The following is an 8,680-nucleotide window of genomic DNA, read 5'->3' as shown; positions in this document are numbered from 1 at the left end:
AATATGAAATATAATAGGGAGCCAGTGTAGGGAGGCAAGCACAGCAGTGATATGGTCCATGCCTCTTTGTCCCGGTAATGAGCTGAGCAGTGGCGTTTTGTACCAACTGCAGATGGTGGAGGGAGCCCTTGCTGATACCCAAGTAAAATATGTTACAATAGCCGAGCCAAGAATAGATAAAAGCATGTACAACTTTTTGCAGATCAACAATTGATAAAAATGACCTAATTTTCAAGATTACCTTGAGCCGGAGAAAGCATGACTGAACATGTTTGATTTGACCACAAAACCGAGGTTAGCATCGAATATTACCCCCAAGATTCCTAGCAGCCTGCTTAAGATAGCCTGACAGACCACCAAGATTTGTAACAAAAGGGCTGATGGAATTTGGGGGACCGAACAGAATGACCTCAGACTTATTATCATTAAGTTTATGAAAATTTTCGGACATCCAGGATTTAATGTCAGAGGCAAGTTGTAAGATTTGCTAGGGTGCTGGGATGTCTGGGTTTTAGTGGCATGTAGAACTGAGTGTCGCCAGCATAAAAATAATAAAACACATTGTGATTTTGAATGACCTGGCCAAGGGGCAGCATGTATATAGGAAACAGAAGGGGGCCAAGAACTGAGCCTTGAGGGACACCACAACTCAACTGAGCCATCGAGGAAGTAGAGTTACCCAGAACAACAAAAAAGTGCTGTTGGTGAGGTAAGAGCGTAATAAACTAAGAGCCGAGCGCTTGATGCCAAGCCAAGTCTCTAAGCAATGTAAGCGGATGCTGTGATCGACTGTGTCAAAGGCAGCACTTAAGTCTAAAAGAACTAAAATCGAGCAGTCATCTCTGTCTGTGGTCAGCAGTAGGTCCTTTGTGACCTTAAGTAGAGCTGTCTCTGTACTATAAAGGGCTCTAAAACCAGACTGGAAGCTGTTAAAAACACTGTTAGTGTTCATAAAAAAATCAGTTGAGATGAAATTACTCTCTTCAGAACCTTAGATAAAAAACACAATTTGGAGATTGGTCTGTAGTTACTTAATGACAGAGGATGTAAATTGGATTTCTTCAGCAATGGGTGAACAATCACATGCTTTTCCTGTCTGGAAAGAACCAGAAGCCAGCGAATTGTTTAGAATTTGCAGAATAATGGGGCTAACAGTTGAAAATACTTCCTTGAGCAGCTTAGTGGGAATGATATCTAAGATGCAGGGGGAGGAGTTAATATTGGAGACTACTCTCTAACACGGAAATGGTAATTGGTTGGAACTGGGTAAAAGAGGGATAATTAACATGGGGAATGGAGCGAATATAGGGGCCAGGCTGGATTTGGGACCTGATATTCTCCACCTTATTTATACAATGAGTGAGAAATTTTTCAGACAACTCAACATCAGGTTAAAAAAAAAAACAAGTGGAGGGACCATTAATAATAGAACCCTAAAGAGAATTTTAGGATTGTGGTTATTTCTTGATATCAGTTCAGCGAAGTACACTGATCTCGCATCCTTAACTGCCTTCTGGCAAATTAACATATGGTTTTTAAGGGTGTTGTGTGCTAATTCAGACTCGTTGACCTTCCATTGTCGTTCTGATTTTCTACAGAGTCTTCTAAGGGCATGAGTGTGATCATTCAGCCAGGGGACGTTATTTGATTTTTGTCTCCTAGTTTTAAACAGAGCAGTTTGGTCAATGATGGATAGGCACTGATCATTGAATGAATTTAGCAGTGCATCTGGATTGAGGGGGGATCTAGAGGGATTAAAGGATGATGAATTAAAAGCATCACAGAATTTAACAGCAGAGCCAGCATTGAGAATGCGAGAGCGTATTTTCGGATAGTGACTAGGAATAGCGAGCTGTAGTGGAACTTTGAAAACGACAGCTTTATGGTCAGTTACAAGCATATCCACCAGATTAAGACACTCAACAGAGAAACCAGAAGAGAGTACACATTCCAAAATGTGACCTTTGGAATGTGTGGCCCCCTTCAACAGATTGAATGCAGTTAAGAGTCTATAAGATCCAAAAAATGTTAAGACAGGGAATGGGAAGGACAACACACGTGAATATTGAAATCACCAAGAATAAGCAGCGTGTCATATTTTGGCTAACAATAGATAGAAGGTCAGAAAACTCAGAGATAAAACTAACTGAATTAGGGGGCCTATAGCTTAAGATGCAGAGTAAAGGTGTAGGGCCAGTGATTCAAAAACATAAAACCTCAAAGGAGATAAAATTACCAAAAGTAACAGCATGGCATTTAAGACCCAACTTATAAAAACAGCTAAGTCACCCCATCTTCCAGAGGGCCTGGGAATATTAAAATATGCAAAATCAGGGGGGAAGAAGGGGAACAGTGTCCCCTGGGAACAGCCATGTCTCAGTAATCATAAAAAATAAAAAAAATCCAGATTATTACAAAAAATAAAATGATTAATGATAAAGGACCAAGAGATCTCAAATTCAAGGGGCCTAAATTGTTTGGTGTCAAAGCAGAGTTAAAACCAACCAGAGTACAAAAAATAGGACGCAAATTGCAGATATTTGCTCCAGATATTCAGTTGTTGTTGTTTCTACTATTAGATACATCATGTGGATGAGAGGCACAGTGCCAATTTAAAGTCTGTATGGGGAAAACTCCTGGTGAGAGGGTCAGTGACAGTTTAGGCTAGCGGAGGGAGTCAGCGGGTGGAACAGTACCGTCGGATGCCACCACAGGCGGAAGCGGAGACTCCGGGAGGGAAGCGTGGGATATAACAGTCAATCATGTAGAGAGGACTGTATGGCGTGCTGCAGGTTGGCCGCTAACATCCAGCCTGTTTGGGTGGACTCTGTCAGTTCTGAAGGAAAGACGATCCCAAAACAGATGTGAATAAAATCAATATTGTGAGCTCTGCAGGCGGAGATGATGCTGAAACGCCCTGCTCCATGGGCCAGTGTCGGAATAGGACCTGAAATAAAAACAGACTTTCCACAAGTACTTAAAAACCTGAAAAGGTCAATAAAGTCCTTTTTGGTTAATTCAGACTGCTGACGAGCCGCATCATTTATCCCCACATGAACAATCACTTGGCATTAACTACAATACTCGAGAAACCTGGTGCAGACCCCAACAGTTTGAATAATTTACGTTGAATCTCAAATTCACCATTTCTTTCTAAAACACTTGAAAGAACAGTCGCATCTCAGGTACATGCTCACTTGACTCACAGCAATCTGTTTGAACAATTCCAGTGTGGTTTTTGCTCCATGCACAGTACGGAGACAGCCTAGATGAAAATCACTAATGATCTGTTGATGGCAGCTGACTCTAGACTCAACCATACTTGTCCATCTTGATCTGAGTGCCGCCTTTGATACCATCTCACATAACATCCTCCTAGAGAGATTAGCTTCCATTGGAATAACTGGCACCCCCCTTGACTGGTTTAGATCACATCTCTCTGGCCGCAATCAGGTTGTCCAACTTAAAAATTTGAGATCACAGTCCTTTCCTGTTACTACTGGTGTTCCCCATGACTCTGTATTGGGACCCCTCCTATTTATTGTTTACCTATTATCTCCTGGACACATTTTTAGGACATTTGGCATTAAATTTCACTGCTACGCGGATGGCACCCAGCTTTATCTATCCACCAAGCCAACCTCCACTGTTCCGCCCACTTCTCTTTCCTCTCTCACATCGACTCCTGTCTGTCTGCAGTTAAAGTCTGGATGCAGCAAAACCTTCTCAAACTCAACAGTGACAAAACTGAACTTCTCTTCATTGGCTCCAAGTCCACTCTCAGCCAAATCAACAACCTTGCACTCACCATCGATGGCACTACTGTCTCCCCTTCCCCCCAGGCACGCAACCTTGGTGTGATCCTTGATCCCACCCTCTCCCTTGAGCCACATATCCACCAAATTGCCAAATCCTCCTTCTACCACCTTCGCAACATTGCAAAAATAAGATCATCTCTCATGCCCTGCTGCTGAGATACTGAGCCATGCCTTCATCTCCTCCTGCCTTGATTACTGCAACTCACTCCTCTATGGCATCAGTGCTAGCTCTATCAAGATACTCCAATTGGTCCAGAAGGCATCCGCCCGACTTTTAACTTTCACCAAATCCTGGTACCACATCACCCCAGTCCTAAAAGACCTCCACTGGCTACCCATATCCCACCGGATCAATTACAAAATCCTGGTTCTTACTTATAAAGCCCTTCACAAACTGGCTCCCCCATACCTCACCGATCTCCTCTCCCCCTACCAACCCTCTCAGTCCCTCAGATCCACCTCAGCCTCCCTTCTCTCTACCCCCAGGTCCAACCTCCACGGCTTTGGTGACCAAGACTTCTCCAGAGCAGCTCCCAGGCTCTGGAACTCACTTCCCCAAATCATTAGAGACTCAGAATCCCTCCCACTCTTCCAATCCCGTCTGAAGACACACCTTTTCCCCATTGCCTTCTCGGGCCCCCCCATCCACTCATACACCCCTGGTCTGGGGCAGGCTGAGCGCTTGACCTGCATCTGTGATTTATGTGATTTATAATGTTTGTTTTTTGTTCCCTTTATATCTGTCCAAGTCGGAGAGTACTGCTGGCGTCGTGTGTGGCTGCCGCTTCTCCCTCTCGTAGCCCCCCTTCCCATCCACCCCTGTTTGTCTGTGTTATGTTCATCTGTCATCTTGTTTCACTCCATTTATTGTAAAGCGACTTTGAGTACTAGAAAAGCGCTATTAGATTGATTTATTATTATTATTATTATTATTATTATTATTATTCCGTTTCTGACTGCTTACTAGAAATTAAATCCTGGTTTTCATACCACTTCCTCAAACTTAATAGTAATAAAACCGAGGTCCTCCTAGTAGGTACTAAATCTACTTTGGTTAAACCTAATAGTTTTTCTCTGACTATTGACAATTCTATAGATCCTCCATCGCCTCAGGTTAAGAGTCTGGGTGTCATCTTGGACAGCACATTATCTTTTGAAGCTCCCTTCAACAATGTGACTTGATCTCCATACTTCCACCTACGCAATATTAATCGTCTTTGCCCATCACTTACACCTAACAGCACCGCCATACTCATTCACACCCTGGTTACATCCCCTATTGACTAGTGCAATTCTATCCTCTTTGGTCTTCCCCTCAAGTGTCTTCATAAACTTCAATTGGTCCAGAATTCAGCTGCCCATATCATTACCAGATCTCCTTCCATAAATCATATCATCTTCAGCAACTCCATTGGCTCCCTGGTAAATACTGTATTGACTTCAAGATCCTGCTTCTCACCTTTAAGTCCCTTAATAACCTAGCTCCTTCCTATCTTTCCGAACTCCTTCATATTCACACGCCCTCCCACACTCTCAGACCCTCTTCTGCTCTCCAACTCACTACACCATCAGTCCGCTTGACTACCATGGGGTCTAGAGCCTTCGGTCTTTCTGCCCCCCACCTATGGAACTCTCTCCCACAAGAGATTTGCAATATTCACTCTATTTCAACCTTCAAATCCCATCTCAAAACGCACCATTTCAAACTGGCATATTCAGTCTTGTCTACGCTTCATTGAGTTTTGTGCAGATGATGATTTTATACTTATCTGTTGTATTAAGCTTTTATTGTCTACCCTGCTTTGTTTTGATTTTCTGCTCTCTGATACAGTGCTGCTTGTTAGTTTTTGTTTTTTTAATTTTGTTCTGTAAGGTGTGCTTGAGTGCTCTGAGAGGCGCCCACAAATCAAATTAATTATTATTATTATTAATAATAATAATAATAATATGAGTCCCACTCGTACAGAGATGATACTGTGTAAGTTGTGTCCCACCAGTCCACCAATCGTCTCAAGAGTCTCTTTTATGGAAACAGCAAAGATTGTGAACAAAAAAGAGCAAAGACTCTGAACTAAAACCATCACAGCAGAACTTAAGAAGATGTCCCAGAAAGTTTAACCATTTCATCTGGATACAAAGTTAAAGAGGATGCTTTAGAGCAGTGGTTCTCAACCTTTTTGGGGTCCTGGACCCCCTGCGTATTTTTGATCTACCCTGAGGACCCCTCCACCTGATCTTGGGGGAGGGGGGTTGCAATTTGATAGAAACAGTAGAAACTGCATTGTAAATTGCATTATAGCATTTATTCACTCTTTGGGGCAAAAATAAGAGCTTTCAGTTGTAACTTAGATATAGTTAACAAAACAGAATTCTTATGCAGTAACTTTCAGATATATGTAACGAAACAGAATATGCATTCAGTAACTTTCAGATATATGTAACACCAGAATTTTTATGCAGTAACTTTTAACAATGCAAACGGGAGCGAGATCTCTTATTAAAATACAATAAATTACACTTGTGAAACAGATGTAATTAGAGAAAAAAGTCCTGTTACCCTTTATAGTTTAGGTAGATAAAGGTCTCAGTCACATTTGAGTAAAATAATCCTATTTCTATAAATGTCATAGGATCTTTTTTTTAAATATATTTTATTTTCACGGACCCCTTGCAATTACACCACGGACCACTAGGGGTCCGCGGACCCCCGGTTGAGAAACACTGCTTTAGAGGATGTTGAGGTTTTCTGTTTTGTTTTTTTGTTTTTTTCAGGAAATACAGTAAATGAAGGGCAGACCCTGTGATGGTCTGGCGGCCTGGCCTGTCCAGGGTGTCGCCCCGCCTGCCGCCCAGTGACTGCTTGGATAAGCTCCAGCATCCCCCGACCCTGAGTAAGAATAAGCATTCTGGATAACGAATGAATGAATGAATGAACGAACAGTTGAAAGAGGATAACAGAATTATAACAGAATTATAAAATATATGAAGAATATGATGAGAATGCCGAGCAGTGTCCAGACGCCACCGGAACAGCCCAGGACCCAAACCATGCAATCAGCATCACCATGTAAACAAAACAACAACAAAAAATTAGACACACATCTTAGTGAGAGAAGGATATAACATTAAAACAGCAGGAAAATAAAATTATATGTATTTATAAGATATATAAAAAGAAAATGTGATGAGGGGGATGCCAAGCGTTGTCCAGGTGGCGACCACCATCACCATGGAGACCTGGGAGGAGGACAGACTGCACGTATACACAAGGGAGACTCACATCACACCATTCACACACAGAAAAAGAGAAAGGAGAAGACATTTTCAGAGAGAGAGAAAAGGCATGAGTGAAGAGAACAGTTTGCAATAGTCAATAATCTGTACGCTATAATCTCGTCAGCAGAATAGTGCTTGGTAAGTAGGGTTGGGCAACGTTTGGATTTTAATGATTCCGATTCTGCTTTTCGATTCCGGTTCTTAACAATTCTCGATTCCGGTTCTTTGAGAGCGGGGTCAAAACAGGTCACATGCTTCTTTCATAGAAGAAAATGTTATTTTAAAAACTCTATACAAGCCATTCAGTTTTAAGAATTGTTCATTCACGTGAATGTCTCATTCTTACATTTACAACAACTGTCTTCATACATGAAGATGAAGAAATAAAGACACAGTCACACCCTGGTCCGGACTACCAGGTATTAAACCTATTAAATTAGAACAGTTCTTGTTTAGAAAAATGGGCATATCTGCCTTCTCAGGCTGTATACGCCAGTGTTCAGCACAGGAAAAAAAACACATTTCAGTATTTGCATATAGTTTAAAGCAATTCGCTCATGTATACGTTGTTTGCTGTCTCGCTGTTGCAAATACGACAAACGTTATTAATTTTCACTTACCAAATTGCGACGAGGTGCTGCTTGCTCAGGGTTGGCTGAAGAGGACGCCGAGGCTGGAAATGGAGACTGGCACAACGTGTCAAACATGGTACACTGGTTAATTTGTACACAGTGTAGGCGAAGGTGTTTGACCATATTTGTTGTGCATCCTCCCTTGCATGAAATAATTTTGCTACAGGCATTGCGTGGTGCCAGCCCTTCAAAATAAAGCCACACTTTCAACCGCCGCTTGCTCTGGTCCATAATGGTGCACATTTACCTTGCAGATGTGGAAACTACAGAAGCTGCATGCCACCACCACGGAAACAGAAACTAACTTTAGCTCGAGTGAAATTTATTTAGGAGCCAATAGGCAGAATCGAAATATGAATTTCATAACGATTCCTTTGGAATAGGAATTTTGGAACTGGTTCCAATTTGGAACTGGTTCTCGATGCCCAACCTATTGTATTTAGAAATCACGTCAGGACACAGCGCTGTCGCTTGACACAACCTCTCCGTGGCATTCTTTATTTAGACTGACACAGCATCAAAGGCAGACCCGATCAAACAACCCAGAGCCCGCAGGCATCACCAATCGATCCCAGCACAATAGAACAGCACCAAATCAAATGCAGCACTGTCGATGTGTGCATACATAACATTCCCCCCCCCCCCCGGCAGGATTTCAAACATGAAAGGTTGACACAAAGTCCTCTAGGTGGCCAGGGCGTAAACGTGTGCGAACAGGTCGCGGGGCGGCCTGAGGCTGGGCAGGCCGAGGTGGGGAGGGAGATGGCAGGGAAAGCTGAGGCCCAGAAATGTCTGGGGCCCGTGTAGGAGCTGCATGAAGCCCCGGGGCGTCTCGCCATGCTGAGGGAATGGCTATGGTTGTGTCACCAGCTGTGTGTGGCGGAGCTGACACCTTCCGTAGACGACTGGAGTGCCACTGAGTGCCATCGCTGAGGAGGTAAGTGGCTGGGCCCA

Source organism: Lampris incognitus, chromosome 2 (assembly GCF_029633865.1).
Source record: "Lampris incognitus isolate fLamInc1 chromosome 2, fLamInc1.hap2, whole genome shotgun sequence".
NCBI classification, from domain to species: domain Eukaryota; kingdom Metazoa; phylum Chordata; class Actinopteri; order Lampriformes; family Lampridae; genus Lampris; species Lampris incognitus.
The sequence above is the reverse complement of the archived record's forward strand: the minus strand, read 5'-3'. Positions refer to the sequence as shown.